The sequence below is a fragment of the Salvia hispanica genome, chromosome 2 (genome assembly GCF_029641045.1).
Source record: "Salvia hispanica isolate PSC_SH4W2 chromosome 2, Shi_PSC_v1, whole genome shotgun sequence".
NCBI classification, from domain to species: Eukaryota; Viridiplantae; Streptophyta; class Magnoliopsida; order Lamiales; family Lamiaceae; genus Salvia; species Salvia hispanica.
The window spans coordinates 46,238,750-46,262,265 of record NC_142693.1 but is presented as its reverse complement, the minus strand read 5'-3'; the positions used below and the strand labels follow the sequence as shown (position 1 = coordinate 46,262,265).

The following is a 23,516-nucleotide window of genomic DNA, read 5'->3' as shown; positions in this document are numbered from 1 at the left end:
CGTCTCAACCGAGCGACCGCCTACAACCGGTCAAAACCCTCAACTGCCCACCATTCTATAAAACACCCCACCGCCCACTCCCCTTCATTTTACAAACCCTTACCTGCACTCTCTCTCTCACAACCACCACCCCCACTCCGAAAAACTACCACCCACTACAGAAACCACCGCAAACCACCACCGGTACGGTCATGGCAAAGAGAAAGGCAACCAACAACCCGGCATCTACCACCGGCGAAGCCTCGTCAGAACTCCGGCCAGCAGCCGAGTCGCGGCCGCCAAGCCCACAACGATCACAACCACCGCCGACGACACAAATCCCGACGATGATTCCTCTAGACGCACTAGCGGCGTTTCTAAGCCAACAGGACCCCAACAGAGACTGGGCAACAACCCTAGCCGGATTTAGCCTAACCGGAGGAATGCCGGCGACATCAAACCCTACCCCAACTGCAACCACAGAAAACCCACCCACCACCACCCCAAAAACCTCAATTCCGACGTCCGGAAATATTTCCTCAACAATTGCTGCACAATCAGAACCCTCTCACCCTTTTCCCATACACCAACAAACAGAGCCGCTGGACGTCAGCCCTCTTTCCGCCTATCAAGATCCCAATTAGGGAGAAACATAAGATAAGGAAGGTGGAGGGAGAGCAAGCGAGAGCGAGAAAGGTGAAGCAGAGGAGATTAGGGCCACTGACGCAAAAATCGATGTAGCGGGGGAGGAGATAGATCTGAACGAGACGGCAGGAAGCAAGGGATAATGACGGATGAAGAATTCCAAACGGTTTTGGGAAAAGGGGATCGAATCGTGATAAACCCTGAAGGGGTGGCTGAGGTAATGGACCTCACATCCCAGGCAGTAGGGAAGGGGAAAGCAACAAAGGAAGCTGAAAGGTCGGAAGGGGTAGCCCACCAGTCAGTAGAGGAGAAGACAGACGAACAACCGAAAAGGGCCGAACAACTTGAAGAGGAGAGACAAGACCCAGAAACACATCAAGAGGAGGCCTCAGTGGTGACTAAACCAAAGCCAGTAAAGAGGAGGCTAGTGTTGAAAAACGACCCCAAGGCGGAAAGGCAGAAACTCCAAAGAGTGTCACAGAGATGTTTGGGAAAGTGGACGTCCAACAAGGCAGGAGCAAACACCGCAGCAGATGCAGTGGAGGTTTCGAGTGATTACAATAAGACTACTCCTACAAAACCTGGGGAGGAGCCCTCGAATGCTAGCCAGGAGGACACCCAAATGGCAACAGGGACAGTATCAGCAACGGCGACTGACCAGGAGGAGAATACTGACAAGATGGCTGAGGGTCTGGACCTCGCATCAAAGTCAGTAGGTCGGGAGGAGGCAGCAAGAAGTGATACTAGTGCCCGCATGGTGGCCGAGCCTACCGCCCAGGAGGACACTTCAACACAAGCCGACGAGGAAGCATAGCCAATGGATATCGAAGAAACCAAGTACATTCAAGAAAGGAAAGGGAAGGGGAAGGCCCCTGTCAAGAGGAAACAAGTCATGAAAAAACAGCGCACTGTCAATGCAAGCATAGTGATCAGAGAGCCGGAAGAAAAGGAGAGATCAAGCGACACCGACTACACTTCCAGCGAGGATTCTGACTCAGAGAGTGATATCTCTCTAGAAGGAGAAGACTATCATGAGCAGCAGCTCCCCGACAACCACCTTGAACTAGTCCATCCTCCGGTAGAGAGGATTGTATACCGGCAGTGGAGGGTAACGCTCACTGATGAGCTTATGGAGGACATGAAGCACTACGACACCAAAAAGCTTCAGGATGCATTTGACGACAAGGACGACAGTAGCAAGCAAGTCAAATGCGGAAAGGTACTCCATATACCCTCTTTGGATGAGTTGTCTGTTCGTGATTCCTTCTTGGCCAGTATGGAAGCATTGGGTTTTGAATGGCTGTTAGAGAATAGGGACCCAGAGATATCGGTGAGATTAGCGAAAGAATTCTTCACCACATTTAGGTTCCAACTCACTACGGACCTAGACGAGGTGTCAATCTCCTTTAGGATATTCGGTGGAGAACTGTCGATGAGTCTGATATTGGGTATGTGTAGCCTGGAGGAGGCTATAGGTCCGGACTGGAGAAGCCGTGAGAGGGGGGTACCGAGGCGTCATATAGAATTTGAGCCCCAGGAAGCCTGGGAGGAGTTAACCCACCCCAATGCTGGCCAGTTCGCCTCCACAAAATCTTGATCCACCCAATTCAACAATTCCATGCTGCGATTGGTGCAGCTCTACTTAGGCTATAACCTACTGGGGCAGAGCAACTCCGCTGCAAGAACGTCCATGACCGAATTGTACTTGGTATGGTGCGCTAAGCATGGAAGGAAACTGCACCTAGGGTTTTGGACAGCCTACCAATGCCATCTGATAGCCACCTACCCAGCCAGAAACTTGTCGCTCTGCCACAAACTAGGAGCCTTCGTGCGCAACAACATCATCATAACAGAGGCAGAGGACCTGTCTCCAATGTACATGGTCGACGCTCCTGGTCTATTTGATATACCCTTCTTCGTCCGCACCAACTTGGTATACTACAGAGAAGGTGTACCCCAGTTCTACCCAATGGGAGAAGCACCTGGAGGAAGGGCACAACAAGGCCAGGAGGTGCAAGCTGCCCAGATCGACCAAGCGCAGAGGCTGAGTCAAGAAAATCTGGAGGGGGCAGTGACAGAGCTGGCTGAGGAGAATAGACAAGCACGGGCAGAGATGGCGAAGCTGACAACCGTAATGGAGAGCATACTAAAGGAGTTGGCAAGAGGGAAAGCAAGCAGTGGAGCTGGAACAAGCGGACATGGAGGACAGGAAGAAGAACCCACCGGACATGAGGAAAGAGAAGGAACTGGACAACAGGAGGATGATGACAACCAACCCGGACCTACTGAAGAAGAACCAACGAACCCACCTGCAAAGAACCCTGCCCCAAGAAGGAGCAGGAGGAACACCTGACCGAACCACCCCCAACTGACCAGTTAGTTTTCTTTTTAATTGTATGAAAACCCCATTCGTAACACTTAGCCTATTTAATAGTCTAAGTGTGAGAAGTAAAGGGTTTGCTACTTCGGTGCATGTATTTTATTATGTTTTTCTTTGTGTTTTGTCGTGAGCATAATACCTCACACTTAGCCTACTGCGTAGTCTAAGTGTGAGGAGTTATATGTTTTTACTTCATGTTTGTAAAAATATTGCTCTGTTTTATTTATAGATCTAGGTATATATCTGAAACTCTCCCACTTAGCCTATTGCATAGTCTAAGTGTGAGAAGTTTTTAGATATAATATGTGTTTATTATAAGTGAGTGTCCGTCATACTAGTCATTCCCAATTTTCACTTCACAGCCCGTATCTGGGGCAGACACTTGTGAAGTGAGAGGGGGGAGCAAATGGCCAGTATGACATGTATATGTGTGTTATTTGAGTCAGTGCATGTTAGTTTTTTTTTTAGGTTTGTTTAGGTCTAGGAATTATGTGTTATGTTTTATGAGTGGGCTTAAAACTCAACTGCCTCGAACTGACGGTGAGGGGAATTGAGGGAGATAAGACATGCCAAAAAACAGAAACCACCCCCTCCAGAAACCCCTAGTCAGTAGAGATGATGCAAGTATGAAGGAAAAACCTATCCCTTAGGTCAGACACGAAAGCCCTCTTAAAAGGTGAGTTAGAAACCCCAAAGTGGAACTGCTTTCCACTAAATACTGAAAAAAAAAAAAAAAAAAGAGAGGCTACCACATGATGTCCGGGGCAAGGTGACCGCGTGTGGCTAACCCTAAAGGCAGTAGGAAAATCCCCCCCCCCCCCCCCCATCAGGCACTGGAACTGTGTGCGTGCAAGGCATGAGGCAAGGAAGCTACTGACCAGGAGGACATAAAAAAGGAACCAGCTGAAGAAGAGAAAAACAAAGAAAGAATGAGAAAATCGATCTTAAGTTTCCAGATCCAAAAAAACAGAAAAAGGAATAAGGGTGGCGAAGCCACAGAAAGAAAAATTGAAGAAAATGGTCGCAGATACTTGACCACAAAAAGAGAAAGGAGAAGAAGGAATAAGGGTGGCGAAGCCACAAAGAAGCTACTGACCAGTTGGAAGCCAATGTCAGAAATTGTCCAGCCAAAGAAGAAGCCCTAGCCAGAAGCCCGAATGCACACAGTTCTCCCTCATCAGATAAGTAGTTATTGTTGAACCTTAGAGCCTTAGGGACAACTATCCCAAACACTACAAACCACTAGCCCCATTACAAGCCTTAAAGACCTTCAGGAGCTGCATGTCAGATCTGAGTCCGAAACATTTGTGGTTAAGCATTGAGAGAAAACAGTCCTAACATCCCCTGTGAGAAATGAGTGACTGAGTGAACCCAGTGTTTGGCCTAGGATTGGGTGATCCTGACAAGCAGATATACTGACTGGAAGAAAAGGGGGGCGGCGGAAGTTCAAGGCTGCCTAAGGCCGGATTGTACCTGATCTCGAGGGGAAGGGTGGTTGAAAATATAGCCTGTTCTATGTGTTTAAGTTAACTATGTGTCTTATGTGTTTGTGTCGTTTTTGTTTTCTTTTCTTGTGCGTCAGAGTCTTGAGTCTAGTTAGGTAGAGTCGGTCAGGGGGAGTAACCAGGCTCGAATTCGACTTATTTCTTTTTGTTTGTCTTCACGCTTGAGGACAAGCATGTGGTAAGTGTGAGCAGTTTGATAAGTCGAATTCTAAGACTGGTCAGTATGTCGTGAAATTCATGTATTATCTGCAAAACAGTTGCTCAAGTGTGCAGGATTGAAGGATCCAAGTCAGTAGGAAACGATTCAGGTGACGCAAGTGAAAAGGGCTCCAGAAGGGTGCGATACTGACCAGGATGCATGCCAGATAAAAGGCTCGAGATGGAGAAGGAGGATAGCTGGGATGATCATTGACGAGGGCAAAAAGGTCAAAATGCGGGAGAAGTCTACCCTAAAAGCAAGGGCAAGCCTCCCTATAAAAGAAGCCACTTGGAGAGAGAGAAGGAGTTCAGTTCGGAGTTTGACAATCACACTTAGTAGAATTCTCTCTAGAAGATCCATCTTTCAGCATTATCCCACCTCTCATTCCTCGCCACAGCCATGGTCACTTGACGTCCAGAGTTTGCCGGAGAAGTCATGAGTCCGCCGTTCCAGCCAGTTGTCGTAGCAGTGTAGTAGTATCATCGCCCGGAGTGGCATAAATAATCTTAATCGCTTTCTTAGTTTAAAGTTTAATGGTTTTCATCATTTAAGTTACTTGCAAACACTCATCTTTGTTGCTCTTTTGAAGTACTTTGTTATTTTCCAACATTTGCATTATGAAGTTTCTATTTCGCATGTCACTTTGGTTCGAGTTTGCTTCATTCTGCCTAGGAAAGTTAGATTTAGTGATTGCTTTCAATTTCTAAGTATTTTCTTATCGGGAGTTGTTGATTCAAAAGTTGTAGCTATGTTTAGTCAAGTTTTCATGCATGAGTTTCTTTTCTGCGCCGCGATTACCACCTTGCATGTCAGTCAGTAGAAGTAAAGTTGCAGTTTTACCGTTTAATTTAAGTTTAAGCATTTTAATTGATGGATCTTGAGTTTGAATTTATGAATCTGAAGTTTTAGTTATGGTGTCTGTATTCATATGATTTTTGTCAATACTTGGTGAGCAAGAAAACGTCAAAATCAACTTTATTTGGACCACTTTTACTTTTAAGTTACTTTTACTTTTGTTCCCTACTTTTCAGATGTACTATCCAGACCTGTCAGGAAGCCCCCAGCCATCAGATATACCTTGTTGTCTAAATTTCCCCTTTTAGTAACTGTCCACTTTCCATATGTCTCTGATACACCTTGTCCCCTATTTTCACGAACACTCCCACATGTCTGTTATTTTCCCGCCTACTAGTCAGTAGAGTACCACCTTTAATTCCTGTCTAGGTAAAATCTCAACCCAAGCGTGGTAGCTGACCAAAACACCCAGGAAAGTCACCACAGTTCTCAAAACGTGTCCATCCTCGTGGGATTCGACCCTTACCTCCACTATACTAGCCAGTAGAAGTGGGTTGAGGAAATTTGTTTGAAGACAGGTCCCGGTTATCGTACCAACGACTCAGCTAGGTCGGGAATCTCTTCCTGATCAGTTGGAAACACTCCAATTTACATACGATAAACCACAAAACACCCAAAAAGAGTGGAAAGGAACCTGAGGAACCCTTCACCCCATGACCTTATCAATTATCTCCTTTTGCATCTCCTTATTCACAATCTTCCATGTGTTGAACCGATAATGTCGACGTCGTCAGAGTTGTTTTCTGTCAATTCCTCGACGATGTAATCTCGACTCGAGTTGAAATCCCGACTGATTTCGACGGCGGCGTGAAAGGCAAGGCCCAAAATTAAAATTTTTCTTCAAATTCTAGTATTATCTAAACTTGAGGAACCAATATTTGATTGTTTGTGTACACTATTTCATATAAATTTTGATTTATAGTGTAGTTTATGTTGATGAGGGTTTCTCGATGATTGAGTGGCCGATTATTGCTATGTTAGATAAAATTAGAGAAAAGAATTTGACAACTCCTGTCAAAAACTATGTAGGTGAAACTGTGAGATCTTTGCACAAAAATAAATTTGTTACCAAATCAATCTTTCTCCAATCGAAATCTTCTATTGTTCTAGTATCCTGTTGAATTCGCGACACAAAGTTGTTCTGGGATTGTAATGGATCCCAATGAGGCTGCCGATTTGTTATATTGAAATACTGCATTTAACATTTTTTTGTTAGTGAAATTTGTCATCCAAATAGTTGACACAAAAATTTAGATTACTCACGCATAGGGATGTTGTCAGAAATAGGCGCGGAGGTGACGATTTTGCCCTTTCTCTTTCCTTGTAGTTCAGGTGTGCTGCCCATACATCAATTACACCTGTACTGATTTCTGAATGGGGTTTCAGAGATGAAAACACTCATTTGCTTGCCCAAACAAAGCCATTAGTGTAGACACATAAATCACTGAAATGAAAGCGTGCAGACAACATTTAAATATCATTCATAAATTATGTCAACTGCATGTAAATATAAAAGGATTGTAGAGATATTCAAAGAATTAAATTATGCATACTCATTTGTTCCTTCAGTTTCTACTATGTAGTAGTACATATCTCTTTCGTATGGGTTCAGGGTTGTTTTCATATGCATGGCTCATATTTCAAATGGTGAGCGTAGCACTGGGCTAGGACGCATTTCAGCACGAGTTCGTTTCTCTCTAGCTTCAGCCAGTGGAATCTCAGAGATCGGAACAGGTTCGGATGCTGTTGTCAGTGAATTTAATGTTAGTTGCAATTATAAATCATGTCAACTATATTACACTAACTGTTTCAATAACTAATATGATTATGTCAACTACACTACATATCATGTCAACTGCACTACATATCGTGTCAATAACCGTGTCAATTACATTTTAACAACTATTACAAGCAATGTAAACAATAATTCATTCATTTTTTTACCTTGTAAACAATCATTCTTCTTTCCGTGTTTTCAGGAGTTTTTTCTTTTTCCTCATGCATCTTCTCTTTCCCTTTATGTTCTTGTATTTGTATGTTGGATTCAGGAGGAGTGTCATCCAGTGTTTCAATACCCTCTCTCATCATATACTCAACAATTGAGCATGCAGCTGCATCCTCCCTGTCTTCCTGAAACTCCATGTTATACCATGTCAATTATATTTTTATCTATGTCAACTATGATATCCACAATGTCAATAAGTAATATAAAATTATATAAAAATATTCAAGAGTTTAATATAATAATTATAAACTGTACCTGTTCATTTATGATATCAATAATAACATTTGTTGCCTTGATTGCTTCTTCATTGTTGCTGATTTCAAAGTTAGTACATGCTTTTGATAATAGATGCAAGGCATTTTTTGTTCTTAATTCTATATCAGCTTCATCTTCTGCTTGAATTTCAAACTCACTTTTCCTGTTCTCAAATCCTATAATTGATGCTTCAATATTGACATGTGCAAGAGATTCATTTGTTGGTGATGTCCTATCAGCTTCATCTTCTGCTTGAATTTCCAACTCACTACTCCTGTTTTCAAATTCTATAAGTGATGATTGATTATTGACTTGTCCAGGAGATTCAGTTGTTGGTGATGCCCTATCAGCTTCAACTTCTTCTTGCATTTCCAACTCAGTTCCACTGTTCTCAGATTCCATAATTGATTCTTGAGTATTGACATGTCCAGCATATTCAGTAGTTGGTGATGCCCTATCAGCTTGAACTTGTACTTGAATTTCCATCTCACTTCCTCTGTTCTCAGATCCTAAAACTGATGCTTGATTGTTGACATGCTTTGAACCATTGGCTTCTTGTTGTTTGAGAGATGGGGATGCTGTGTGTGGAGATCCTAATACGGCTGTCAAGATAGGAGAGTTTGATTCATTATCACCATCACACATCATGTTCTCCTTGCTTTGTTCATCTTCTTCAACAGTTTGTCTGACCTCTTCAGGATTATCAACTGGTGATGTAGGTAAATTTTCTCTATTTCTTTCTTCTACAGCCTGTTCAAAAATTAGTTCAACAATGTATCAACAAAATGATGTATTAATCTAAATATAGGTTGATTATGTGCTTACTTTATCGAAGAAATCTCCCAATCTGAAAGTTGGAAATTCATTCAAATCTTCAAGTGTTTCGTTTTCTTTTTCAGCATTCTGTATTGAGTCAAATACCGCTTTCAAGTTATGAACATCAACATTTTCGTCTATATGAAATGACTGGGACAAATGCAGGAAAGTGTCACTCACAGATACAACCGGAGATTTTTGGCTTCCAATTGCGCTTGTAGCAATGTCACAAACAAATCCGAATAAATCATTATTCTTAATCTGTGAAGAAGCTTCTTTGAGGACTCTAACAAGATTGTTCCTTCCATCATTTATCTGATTGATGTATTTTAAAGCATTTTTCACCATATCTGATGGGAATATGTTCTGAGAAGAAGACCCCACTCCACTGTCATCTACATCAACTCTTTGTTCTTCATTCTCTTGCTGCTGCTCTTCATTTCGAATGTATCTCTTCTTTACATTTCTTAAACCAAAAACTCCTGCACTAATCTCTCTATCTTCTCTAGCCTGAAGATGCTCACTTTTCCATCCTTTCATTAATGGAAATGTCCGAGGAACAGGACGCTTATCTTGTATAACTCTGTCTAAGTAGCAGAGCTGCATATGTTAAAAAATGCATGTCAATTACTATTGTGTCGTGTCAACTAAATTCAAAAGCCACTTAAAATAACTAATACAGCTTATGTCAACTATAGTACGAGCTATATCAACTACACGCACAACCTAATGTAATAATGTTAATAATTAACAATGCAAAATGTAAAACATACCATAAGGAAGGGAAGTGGTCCAGCAAATGCATTCTTCTCTGTGATTGACCAATTTTGCTTTGCAAATTTGAGAACAGATATTACATACGAACACCAATTTACATTTCTCACGTTATCCAGATCATCAATTATCTCTCCAATCTTAGATTTTACCATTCCACATGTTGATTGCTCAATCAATGTTGATTCTAGCAATAACAAAAACATTGTCATAAACTGCCTTCCTCCTTGAAGATCATTCAACATAACCTTTAAAACATCGTTATGGTTCACACTTTCTTTTTTCGTACGACATTTCTTTGCTATCTTCCTCATGAAAGCTGCATTAATTTTACACTTATCTCTAGAATAAGTAATGTCACCTCTTGGGAATCCATATACAAGCTCCACATCCTCTTCAGTGATATGAATTTTTTTACCATTGTTAAGCTTTATCTTGCACTTATTCTCTTCAAAATTTTTTAATAATACTAATGCTAATCTGCTAGGAATGTAATCAATCTTGAAATGTAGGACACTCTCGAAACCCAACTCCTTCACAGAATTAATCTGTTCCTCATTCAGTCTGCTTATTGCATCAACAAAATACATCGGCTTCCTTTTCACTAGAAGTCTTTGAGATAGATTTTCAGCAATAACAATCTGTTTTCCATCCTCTACACTTTTCTTTTGCTTTTTGTTAACAATAATTAACTCTTTCTGATATACCGAGGTACTCCTTTTTCGCTTGGATATTCTTCTGTTTTCTGGTTTAAAATCAAACATAATAAATCTATATCAATTATACAAAGTATCATGACAATAACAAGTGTACTCTGTTGACATCAAGTGTGTGTATATTACTAAAATTATTTCATTAGATATACCAATCACAATTAACAGAATTTCAGGCATTAAGTATGCTCTGTCATTAAAAGGTATTTTCCATATATAGTTAGAACAATTATATTATTACTATTACGTCAACAGTTAAAGTTGACATAACCTGTTGATTATCTTATAAAGTTTATGGCAAGTATACTCTGTTTATATAAATATGACTATGTCAACTATTATTTAAACAAGATTAGAATATGTCAATAGCTATTGACATACTACTACAACCATACATATGTTTTCTACAGCCATCCTAACAGCTATTGAAACAAGCATACCCGATGTCTATAGTTGTTGACATACTACTACTGCCATACATTTGTATGTTTTCTACGGTCACTCTAACAAGCATACAATATGTTAATACCTATTCAAACAAGCAAACACTACTGTCATTAATGTCAACAGTATATTATTATAGTTATGTCTAGTGTTTTAAAAACCGGACCGGACTGGCCGGTTCGACCGGTTCAACCGCGAACCGGCAGGTAGTCCGGTCCGGTTTACCCCTAAAAACCGCTAGTACATTGAATCGCCGTGAACCGGTGGAACCGGCCGGTCGGACCGGTCCGACCGTGAACCAGAAACCGGTTTTTCACCTTTTCAAAATATTTTTTTTAAAATTTGTTGTTGTTAGGGCTTGAACACATGACCTCCTCTTTAAATACCAACTCCTTTACCACTCCACCACATCATCATTTTGTAATATTATGAACATTAATTATTCTTATACATTAAATCTGAAATTCTTTTTCCACTAAAACTAATAATTCATTTTAATTTTATATTATTTTAAGAGAATGGTAATTATAATATATGTCTTATATTTTAATTATACTTTTACAATCACTAATATTTTACAATATATGAGTTTATAATTATACATAGAGTTTAATATTAGTTTTTAATATTGTGTATTATAATTTATTATTGTATTTAAACATATGGTCACTAAAATTATAATATACTAATATAAGACTTGTTTTCTATAATAATACTATTAAATATATAACACTATAATATTTATTGATAAAATATTTAATTAAATCTTATTATTTACTATTACTAAATAAACAAATATATATATATATATATATATATATAAACAGTATTCCGGTTCAACCAATGGTTCGACCAGTGAACCGGTTGAACCAGTGAACCAGTAACGACGCCGGTTCGCCGGCCGATCCGATTTTTAAAACATTGGTTATGTCAATAGCTAGTATATAGAATGTCAATAATCTTAAAAATTTAAACAAATCCTTAACTGGAAGGTGAAGCTTCTTCTCTTCCTTTTTTTACAGCAGCATTTTTCGTTGCCATCTTTTCCGATTCTACAATCGCAAATCAACAAAAAAATCAGCAAGTATCGAATTCATAAAAAACGAAATCGAGATGTTTATTAAAACACCAAAATCAAAGCAATATACTTAAAATTTGAATCAATTTCTTAACCTGAAGAAGTGGCTTCATGCATCGCCGATTTTGACTTCTGTTCCTTAGCTTCAATTGATTTTTCAACCGATTATTTTCGATTTTCCTCTTCATTCGTCATTTAGAGCAGCGAGATTTTGAATATCAGCGAGATTTTGCATAATTTGAAGGGATTCGAATTGTATGAAGATCAGCGAGATTTTAGAGAAACTTTTATAAACTGATTTGAAATCAGTTGTGTGTTTTACAATTTTTCTTATTAATGAAATTACGATTTTACCCCCTTGTTGACATAATGTAGTATTTGTTGACATTTTTGTTTAGTTTGTGGATTAGTGGCCCATATTGCATCTCATTTCTCAATTTAGCTAAATAATCTCAACCTAACAAGACCCTATATATATATATATATATATATATATATATATATATATAGGGGTGTGTTAGGGTCCTTACAGCATCTTAGTGTAAAACACAGCACTAATCACAGTCCTTGGATCATTAGATTGGATGGTTGTGATTAGTTACATTATCATACTAAAAATTTACATTATTAGCCGAGGTACATTATTAGATTAGAAATGTACATTGTAAGACTAAAACTGTACATTATTAAACTAAAATGCGTTAAAATGACAACACTCTTAATATGACAATGTGACACCACGCTAGACTGCAATATTATATATGCTAGACTGGAATAGTATAAACGCTAGACTGCAATCTATAGATTGCAGTCTAGCGTATTGGATATTGCAGTCGGGAAAAGTTGCAGTCTAGTGTATTGGATATTGCAGTCCGTGAAAATTTACCCTTGAGCAAATTTTATGATTGCCACATGGCAGCTTATTATTCGTCCACATGTACAAATGATTGGCTAGGAATGGTGGTATGGTATTACTTTAAGAGGTGTTGTCATATTAACACAATCCTATATATATATATAGGGTTGCGATAGTGTGCTAACTAATTTACAGTAATAACTAATAACTTTCAATATTGTGTATTAATTTATGTCTTTGTGTTGATGTTTTTAACATACAAAATTGATATTAGTTATTAGTTATTACCATAACTTAGTTCGTATTTGATAACACACACATATATATATATATATATATATTATATATATATATATGGGCATGTTAGGGTGCCACCACCCCTTAAAATAACATCATACCACCATTCCTAGCCATTCATTTGTACACGTGGACAAATAATAAGCTGCCACGTGGAAAAAAAAATCTGAAAAAGACGGCCAACAATTTGTTGTTCTTTATACAACAATTTTTCTTGTCCAACAATATCCGACACACTATACAGCAATCTATAGATTGTTGTGTAGTGTTTGTAATATTACTGTGTAGCGTTTATAATATTGTTGTATAAGTGGTGTCACGGTGTCACTTTAAGAGGGGTTATCATTTTAACACAAACCTATATATATATATTTATATATGGACTAGTATAACAACTAATTTTAAAGTTACAACGTACATCCAATCTGGTGCTGCCATGTGGCACAAAAAATTGCAATATTGTAAACACTAAAATGCAATATATATTTGTAGAAGCTATAAATGAATTTCGGCAGATTGCATTTTTGTTATATGCAGATTGCATTTTTTAATGGTGAGTTTTGCACTTTAGATATTGATTATTTAATTTGCATTTTATATAAAGACGGATTGCATTTATATATGTGAAAATGCAAAACTTAACAATATAAATTGCAATTTATGTGAAAATGCAAAACTCAACACTATAAAATGCAATTTACCTACAATTAAAATGCAATCTGCAGAAATGCATATACAACTAGATTGCATTTTTGTGTTTAAAATATTGCATGTTTTGTGTCACATGGCAGCACTAGATTGGATGTACATTGAATGAATTAAAATTTATTCTTTCTAGTCAAGTATATTCTTGTTAGTGAGATAGGCGTGTGTTTAGGTTTTATTTTCTTTGTTTTATAATTATTATTTATTTATATGATTAAGTAATAATAAATTCTACATATTTAGTTTTGCTAAAAGAAATTTAGTTTTATAGTTGACATAGTTTAACTAATTATGTTCATCAATTTATATATGCGTGTATGTATATATCATATTTTATTTCTTTGATGGTATATAATTTTATAGGATACATCAGCATATATGATGCTTGTTCAATTTGGTTATACCCAACCAATCTCATTTACTTCATTATTGACTCAGGTATATTTTTTATACATAAAATGATATATTATCCTATAGCTATCATGTTCTCCGGTGATTGTCCCTCTTGAATTTATCTCAAATTGAGAAAGATAATTTGCATCGGAGAAACTTGATTTGCCTCCCATTTTTGGATTACGAAGAAAGCATTTTGAATAGGAGTTTATGATGATTTTAAGCTTGAACTTTTATTTGCATCTTTTATTCATGAAACATTTTATGTATTAACTATTGACTACTTTTGATATGATTAAACTTTATTGTTGGTGATCAATTTTGAGTATAGTATTTTTATTTATTTTTATTTTATTTTAATTGCTATTTATTGCAACAGTCATTTACTCTATTTTGCTTCTAGAGTTTTTATGGTATATTGGCGAATTTTAATATATTAAAAATAGTTTTGGATCATGTTATTATTATTAAATACTCCTATCTTTATATCTTAACATGAATATAATGATTATTAAGTTAAAGTGCTATATAAAAATAAAATTAGAATTTTAGTACTATATTATCATTCATATTTAATGTGCTACAGAAAAATTAAGTAGGAAGTATACTATATTAAGTATCATACTATATTAAGTATCATTCATATAGATAATTTATTATGTGCAATACTTATTGGTGATGATGAAATGTTGACTTTTTTTCATTGATGTGAAATTTTTTTAAGAGCAGAGCAGTAGCAGTAGTTATTGTGTGTATATGGAGCTAGTAATTAAAGCGTATATACGTGTATAACGGAGTTATATGATTTATGTATGGACATGCGAAATTTCCATATATGTGTATGCCTATGTGTGATTCTAGTTGGAAATGGACCCATAAACATATCTATTTGTCAAAATACTATTGGTTGGGCATACCATATATGCTTTCCATGGTGGTATACTCATACCACTGAATTTTTTCTCTATATTTTTGGTACTCCTAATTAATTGAAATTTCTAAATATACCCTTTGTGTGAAAGTAAAAAGATCATGTACTATTTATGTAGATTACTCTTCTTTTTATAACCGTCACGCTATAATTGAGTTATATTTTTCTTTTTTTTTGGCAAAAAAATAATACATTTAATCTCCCCAACTTTATTATTCTCTCCATACTGCTACAAAAAATTGAAATTTTAAAAACACGAGTTTTAAGAAAATGATATTTATTGAATTAAGTGATGAAAGAATAAAATAATTAAGTGAAAAAAATACACCGATAAAACTGAGAGAAAAACGAAAAGTAAAGTAAGAGATGAAATAAAATTAATATGTCGCTTTTTACTTAAAATAGAAATCAATTATTTATATAGTAAAAGAAATCACTTATAATAGGACAGAATAATATCTTTTTATCTAATTACTTTCTTAACATTTAAGGTATTTACTGTAACCTATTTGACTTGAAGCTTAAACAATATCTTAAATTATTTAAATTAAACAAAATGTATGGAGTATTAAATATTTAAAGATATTCAAAAATGATTTGTAGCGTAATTGCAGCGGTGAAAATTCCCTTTCCTTTTCCTTTTCCTTTTCCTTTTCCTTTTCCTCTCCCTTTCCTTTTATCTATGAGTGAAAAATGACACGCATTCTCACTCCCAATGAGGCGAGTCTAGCTGCTGCACTATAATTGAGTTATATTTTTCTCTTTATTTTTGCAAAAAAATAATACATCGAATCTCTCTAAGTTTATTAGGGTTTAGGGTATTTACTTTATCTTATTTGACTTGAAGCTTAAACACTATCTTAAATTATTTAAATAAAACAAAATGTATGGAGTATTGAACAATTTAAAAGAAATTCAAAATGATTTGTAGCGCAATTGCAGGGTTCTTTTCCCTTTCCCTTTTCCTTTCTCTTTACCTTTTATATGTGAGTGAAAAATGACGCGCATTGTCACTCCCAATGAGGCGAGCCTAGATACTGCGCTTGGAGTTGGGGAACTGCTGCTGATCCCCGGCGGCCATCGCCAGAGAAGACGTCGAATCTTCCAACTTATCAGGCCACGATTACGGCCGGAAGGAGAAGCCGTCGAAGAAAGCAACGGCGGATGTGAACAAGGAGATCATCGACGGCAAGTATCTAATCGACAGGGAGCTCGGCCGCGGACAATTCGGCGTCACTCATCTCTGCATTGATCAGGAAACGAAGGAGCTGCTGGCCTGCAAGTCGAAGCTGCGGACGGTAAGGGACATCGAGGATGTGCTGCGAGAGGTGGCCATAATGAAGCATCTGCCGAACAATTCCATGTAAGCCATATCTCAACTTTAATGATTTCGATAATGAAATCTTATTCTAGATTTGAATTAATTCAACCACAACATTTATACTATAAAGTGGAGAAAAAATCACCAACCTCCATCCATGCTTTCTTTATTTGATGTAGAGGTTGAAATCCACCAATTAATGTCCGTCCTATCATTGACTGGATCCTCCATAATTGATGTTATCCCCTCTTTGACCTTAAGCCTTTTAATGATTTTTTGATGGAGAAAGAATCAAAACTTTATACATGCATCTGCCGAGAATATATGTAAATTCCGTTGCATGCATGTCATTTACTTGCAACTGATCACATCTTTCTTTTTATTTTTTATATCTTAAGAATGAGGTTCATTTATATAGAAATCTATACACCTCTTCGAGAAGACGAGACTTTCCATAATATGCATTTAAATGAATAAACATGCTTTTGATAATGGAAGTTAATTAAAACATTAACTACCTTTTCCTAATCAAACTAATACTCACGGCAGTTGCATATAATATTAGAAGTCCAACATATGCATATGTACATTATAATATATATATATATATATAGGGATGTATTCAGATCAGAACGCTAAGTATAAGTAAAACTCAAAACACTTGCAGTCCATTGGATCTTATGATCTAACGGTTAGATTAATGCCACGTGTCATCTAATGATGTAGAATTTTAGACTAATAATGTAGCTCGGATAATAATGTAGCATTTTAGTTTAATAATGTACAGTTTTAGTCTTACAATGTACATTTCTAATCTAATAATGTACCTCGGCTAATAATGTAGATTTTTAGTATGATAATGTAACTAATCACAACCATCCAATCTAATGATCCAAGGACTGTGATTAGTGCTGTGTTTTACACTAAGATGCTGTAAGGACCCTAACACACCCCTATATATATATATATATATATATATATATATATAGGGTCTTGTTAGGTTGAGATTATTTAGCTAAATTGAGAAATGAGATGCAATATGGGCCACTCATCCAGAATATTTGTGAAATGTCAACAGCATGTAGTTTATGTCAACAGAGGAGCATAATTGTAATTTTTTAAATTTTTTTTATTTTTTAATTTTTTTTAATTTCTTTTTTAATTTCTTTTTAAAGTTTTCAATTTTTTTTTAATTTTTTTTATTTTGTTTTTAATTTTTTTTAATTTTTTTTTTCGTTTTTTTTATTATTATTTTTAAATTTTTTTTTTTTTCAACTATATGTACAATTCATGTCAACTACACATCAAATGTCAACAACTTTATTCAATAAAAATACTATTTGACATGAATTGTAAATGTAGTTGACATTATATTGTGTAGTTAACATTGATTGTATATGTAGTTGACATGGATTGTACACATAGTTGACATTATATGTGCGTAGTTGACATGAATTGTGTGTGTGGTTGACATGGATTGTACCCATAGTTGACAATATATGTGTGTAGTTGATATGAATTGTATATGTAGTTGAAAAATAAAAATTTTAAAAAATAAAAAAAAATTTAAAAATTAAAAAATTAAAAAAAATTAAAAAAATTTAAAAAAATTTTAAAAAAATTTTAAAAAATAAAAAATAATTTTAATTTTTTTTAAAAAAAATAATAAAAAATTAAAATTTAAAATTTAAAAAATATTTATTGAATAAAATTTACTATGATATTACCATCTGCCCTTTCATAATTAATTAATCTAAAGATATTTTCCATGGGGAAAAATCTGGACCACTCATTTAATAAAAATGAGTGGCTGATATTGCATCTCATTTCTCAATTAGCATAAAAAATCTCAATTGATCACAATCCTATATATATATATATATATATATATATATATATATATATATATATATATACATATACATACATATATAGGGGCGCATTATGGTCAATAAGTGAAATTCTGTTAAAAATCAAAATAAATCTCAGCCCTTGGATTCTGAGATTGGATGGATGTGATAAGTTACATTATTAGCCCAAAATGCTACATTATCATTATTAGACTAAAATGCTACATTATTGTACTAAAATAGTACATTATTAGCTAAGTTACATTATTTGACTAGTAATCTATATTACTAGATGACACGTGGCAATAATCTAACGGTTACATTACAAGATCCAATGACTGAGATTTGTTTTAATTTTTGACAGAATTTCACTTATTGATCTGAACACGTCCATATATATATATATACACACACACACACACACACACACATATTATTATCATGATGTCCATTCATATATACATATATTGTATATAATATTACATTATCACAATTAGAGGTAAGAGAGGAGGGTTATTAATACACCCGAATTCTAATTCTTTAATTGACACCGATCCATCACGGTATCATCTTTTATATTAGAATTCTTAACTTTTAATATGAACTTAATCAATAATATTAAACCAATAGATACATAGGTCACATAAGAATAAAAAATATTCTTACATTCTCCCACTTGACCTTTGTATCGTCTTGATGGTTTAATTACCATAATGCGCACTTTTATATCAAGTTCATAAATCCTTTAAATACAATATAAAATTATAACTAATCGAATCATGGCGGTCACACATCATTATGCGATATGATCCCTTCCATGTATCACAAATCAATTCTAACTTTATATTGTCCTTTCACTGAGATAGAACTTGTATTCTCAATTTATTATATGTTATCCAAGAACCATAATTGTATACAAACTATAATGATAACATATCTAACAAACAAAAACATAACTTTAATTGAATTCCAAGTGTCTTACACCTTATGAGCACAATATAATTCGCAAGCAAGGCTTTCTCTATAATACCCATATGTTTTTCATGGCCAATAAACATTTAGGTGATAATCCTTTATTTAACGGATCCACTCCAATTATATTGTCCTAATATGCTCAATGGACACTTCATGTTTCTGTACTTCTTCATTTACCGACAAGTACTTCACGCCACGTGTATCACCTTTCAAATACTTATCTTTCCTTTAGAAGAAGATTTCTGCGAAATTATCACAATAAAATCTCAGCAGCTTGGCTATAATGTTAACAGTTCCAAGTCCCGAGATTAAATTTCGCAATCACTTTTCATGAACTTTGGCCTCAAAGCATGCCAAAAATTCAACTTTCAGAGTGGAAATAGCAATGACACACTATTTTCTGCTATTCCATAATATTGCTCCCACGACTTAAAGGAACAAATAGCCACACGTCAATTTTCTACCATTGACGCATCCGGCATAGCCTGAATCTGAATATCCAATGACTTCTATGTCATCGAATCCCCTTTACATAAGCATGTGCTCTTTGGTGCCTAGCAAGTACCTGAGGACTTTCTTTGCAACTTTCTTGTGATCCATTCTGAGATTACTTTGATATCGACCCAACAATAAATGTAATATTTGGTCGCCTACATGTTTGAACATAGTTCAAACTCCCAACCACTGATGCATATGGAATTCTTTTCATTTCCTTACGCTCCAATTCACTTTTAGAACATTGCCTCCCTTCTGAATTGGAGCTATCCTTATAGAGCAATTTTCCATTCTATATCTCTCTAAAATTTTTATAGATATATCCTTTATGAGACAACTTTAACAATCCTTGTGATCTAGCTCAAAATATTTATATTTTGATCACATAAGATGTCTCACTTTTAGGACATTTCATTTACCGAACTTGTCTCCCTTCTGAATTGGAGCAATCCTTATAGAGAGATACTATTTATTAACATCATGTAACATACACATGTCATTTGCAACAAACAAAATATCATCAATATATAAGACTCAATTCATAAACTTGCTCCCACTGATTTTTACACAGATAATCGATCAATAATGATCTCTACAATTGTGGTTCACTATTCTCTTCTAGAATTGTGACAGGTTCATCTACTTCATTTTCGATTAGTGGGTTTTACACATCATCATGTTGTTCTATTGTGTCTTTTGATTGTGACACAATAGGAACAACAGCCTTAGGTGCAACATGTGGATGAAACTTATCGTGGACTTCATGAACATCCACCTTTCACCACTCTCACTGTTTTCACCATTTTCAATGAACCTAGCATTTTCCGTTTAAAAAATTCTCGTACTATGGTTAGAACAATAAAGTGTATACCTCTTTGATTTTTCCGAATAGCCAATAAAAAATTCACTGACAATTCTTAAATCAAAAACTTTTCATGTGGAATATATATAACATTACTTATGCTCGACAACACCAAATACGAATATGCCTTAAGCTAGGTTTCCTTTCCGTCCACAGTTCAAAAAAAAAAAATTAGGAATTGTCTTATTGGGAACCTAATTAAGCATATACATCGTAGTCTTTAAAGCATAAATCCACAATAAAAAGGGTAAAGTATAACAACTTCACATACTTCTAACCATTTTCATTAATGTACGATTCCACATTTCTATTACACTATCCTGTAGCGAAGTATTAAGCATTGCATACCATGCACAAATGCCTATACTTCGAGAAACTTTACAAATGGACATGGATAATATCTATTATAAAAACTCAACAACTTTATCTGATCTCACAACTTTAACTTTTCTATCTAACTGACAACCACCTTGTCAATGAATACCTTTAGGACATTCACTGGCTTGGATCTTTTATGCAATAGATATTTATTCCATAATGTGAGTAATCGTCAATAAAGATGATAAAGTAATTCTTATCAATCCAAAGAGAGTATCAAAATGACCACATATATCGGTATGTATTAACTTAATAAGCTAACTGCTTCTCGTGGTTGATTTCTTTATCACGTGTTTAGTTTGCTTCCCTTTAATGTAATCTACACACATATTTAGGACACTAATTTCCAATTTTCGAGGAAAATTTTCATACTTTACCAATGATAAGGCTCGTTTCATGCATTGGTTTTGGGTCAAAATTCTGTGCATTTGGGGCGCTAATCTGTGTTTCTGAGTTCAGGTGCGTAATAAATCTGCCGGACCTAGGAGTTGTTGTTACCTGACCAGGCAAATGCAAAAGAGATGAAATTGAAGTAAAAATCAGAAGTCGTCGCCCGGACCTGAGAGAATTAAAAGTTGGCGACAGGAGCAGAATGGAGCATGAGCAGATTATTTTAAAGAGTCTTATTCAAGGGAAAAAGCGTCTAATTACCAGAAGGATGCCCTAGGGATCAGAGCCTCACATATATAAAGAGCTCAACCTTGAAGAACAAGACAACCACTTCTACACACACTCTTAGCTCAAGCTCTTGTTCTATTCCTTAGTTCCACACTTCAAATTCCTCATTTCACTTGTTGCGCACTTGGAGATGGAGTGATTCCGGCTACCGTGGTGGTTCATCGTTGTTTTGCTGCTGTGTAACACCGCCTTGTGAAGGCGAAGAAACAATATTTATCTTGCTTTGTTTAGTTTACTTTCGGTTTCAAGTACTTGTGGGTTTTTAGTTTCATAACTCTAGTTTCTGACTTTGATCTACTGGATTCGAACTTAGTTCTCGTTATTATGGAAGTTTATGTTGGTTTTTGTTGGATATCGCTGAGTTGATGTTTATTTCTTGCTTTTCGCTTTCGTTCTTGTTGATTGTTGGATGTTTGGAGCTGAAATCTGTTGGTTTGTTGATGTAGGTTGTGGATTTACGTATGGAGATGTTTGGATTTGTTGAATCGTGGTGGATTTGAGTTGGAGTTTCGTAGATCTGATATTTGTTGCTTACGTTTTGCATGATTATGGCTATTTACTTTCTGTTTCCGCATCCTTTAGGTCCAGTAGCGTAGATCTGATAGTTTAGGCTTTAATTTCTCGTTTTAAGTTTAGATCTAAAGTTTTCTCTGTTTTCATGGTGTTTAATACTCTGTTTTATCTGCTATTCTCGTTTGATTCCCGAAGAAGATGAAGTTGTTGGTAGTTAGAATCAGATCTGCTTTTGTCAGTATATTCTGCATGTACCTTGCTTTTTCTGCATGTTCTCCAGACCCTGTCAGTACTGTCTGCATTTTTTTTTTACTTTTCTGCATGCTTTTCCAGACCCTGGAAGTTTAAGGAAACTTGTCCCCACTTTTCGCTTTATCCCTGTTTTTCCAAATTAGGAAAGTCCATCTAGTTAAGTTAACTCCAGTTGTCTTAGAACTTTAAAATATTTCATTTCTCAAAAGTCATGCATGTTCCGTACGTTCTCATTTCTTAGACCCAGTAGGTAGAGTAAAGTAGTTTAAGTCTCTCAGACCCATTAGTTTTAAGTTCTCGACCCACAAAATTGCGTGGCAGTAGCCAACCCCCTTTTCCCAAGACATCCTCAAATGCAGTTTCGTAACACATTCGTCCTCGTGGGATCGATCCTTTACTTCCCTGTGCTAGTTGTAGTATAGTGATACGCTCAGATTTTGCACTGTTTTAAGGCCATTATTTGGTTCGTTTTTTTATGTCAAAGTCACTCGACACGTCCGTTATTTGCATATTTTGTCTATTTTGGTATTTTGACGTGCTTTGTGAGAAATGTGCATAATTGAGCCGAAAAAGGGAGCCAAAACACCAAGTTTGGGAATCTGGAGTCAGACGGCGACCGGCTACTGCCGCGGATGTGTGCGGCGACCGCCGGCGCGCGGCGGGCAGATCAATGCAGCGGTCCGCCTCGGAAAAATGTGCTTGGAAGAGAAGTCTCGTCCGGCGACCGCCGGAAGATGTGCGGCGGTCCGCCGCTGAGGGAACAGACTCTCTGGACACCAACGCGGCGACTGCCGTCCAAGGTGCGGCGGCCCGCCGGAGAAAGGCGGCGAATCCGAGAAGCCCTAGATTTGCGCCCAATTTTACCATATTATGGAGATTTGTTCCTTCTACAACAAGGCATGGCTTTTCCCTATAAATAAGGCCTCAAGCTTCATCAAAAAAAGAGAACTTCTACTTGCAAAATACTTCATAGAGATCAAGACCTAGAGTACTTCATTGGTGCAAGGAGTTGAAGAAGGATTTCAAGAACATCAAGAACGACAAGGATTTAACCCACGGGTTTTATTTACTTTAGTTTTATGTTCAAATTGTCTTCCCTCCAATCTATGTTTTTAGCTTATTCAATTATGTGTAACTAAACTCATAGGATTCTAGGGATGTGTTAGTAACGACTTTGGTTATACAAATTCCTTTTTCTATTTAATATCCATTTTGTTTTTACTTTGTTTCGTCCCTAAGTAGTTTTGATGGTGCATGATTGAGTGACACAATCGTGTATGATTTAATATAACTTGCTTCATAACTGTGACAGAGTTCTAGCGAGTTAGATTCACTTAGTAGACACTACAGTTAGCTTCCCTT

At 36.1% G+C, this 23,516-nt stretch overlaps 1 pseudogene across 1 annotated transcript in view; it reads left to right on the top strand.

The window, feature by feature from the left end:
- Positions 1-766: 766 nt before the first annotated feature.
- The window catches only part of LOC125196283 (calcium-dependent protein kinase 13-like), a 31,125-nt pseudogene continuing 8,375 nt past the window's right edge, over positions 767-23,516 (top strand). The window contains exons 1-2 of the transcript XR_016135581.1: positions 767-841; positions 15,865-16,193. The product of XR_016135581.1 is annotated as a calcium-dependent protein kinase 13-like (transcript). The remainder of the gene's footprint in view (positions 842-15,864; positions 16,194-23,516) is intronic.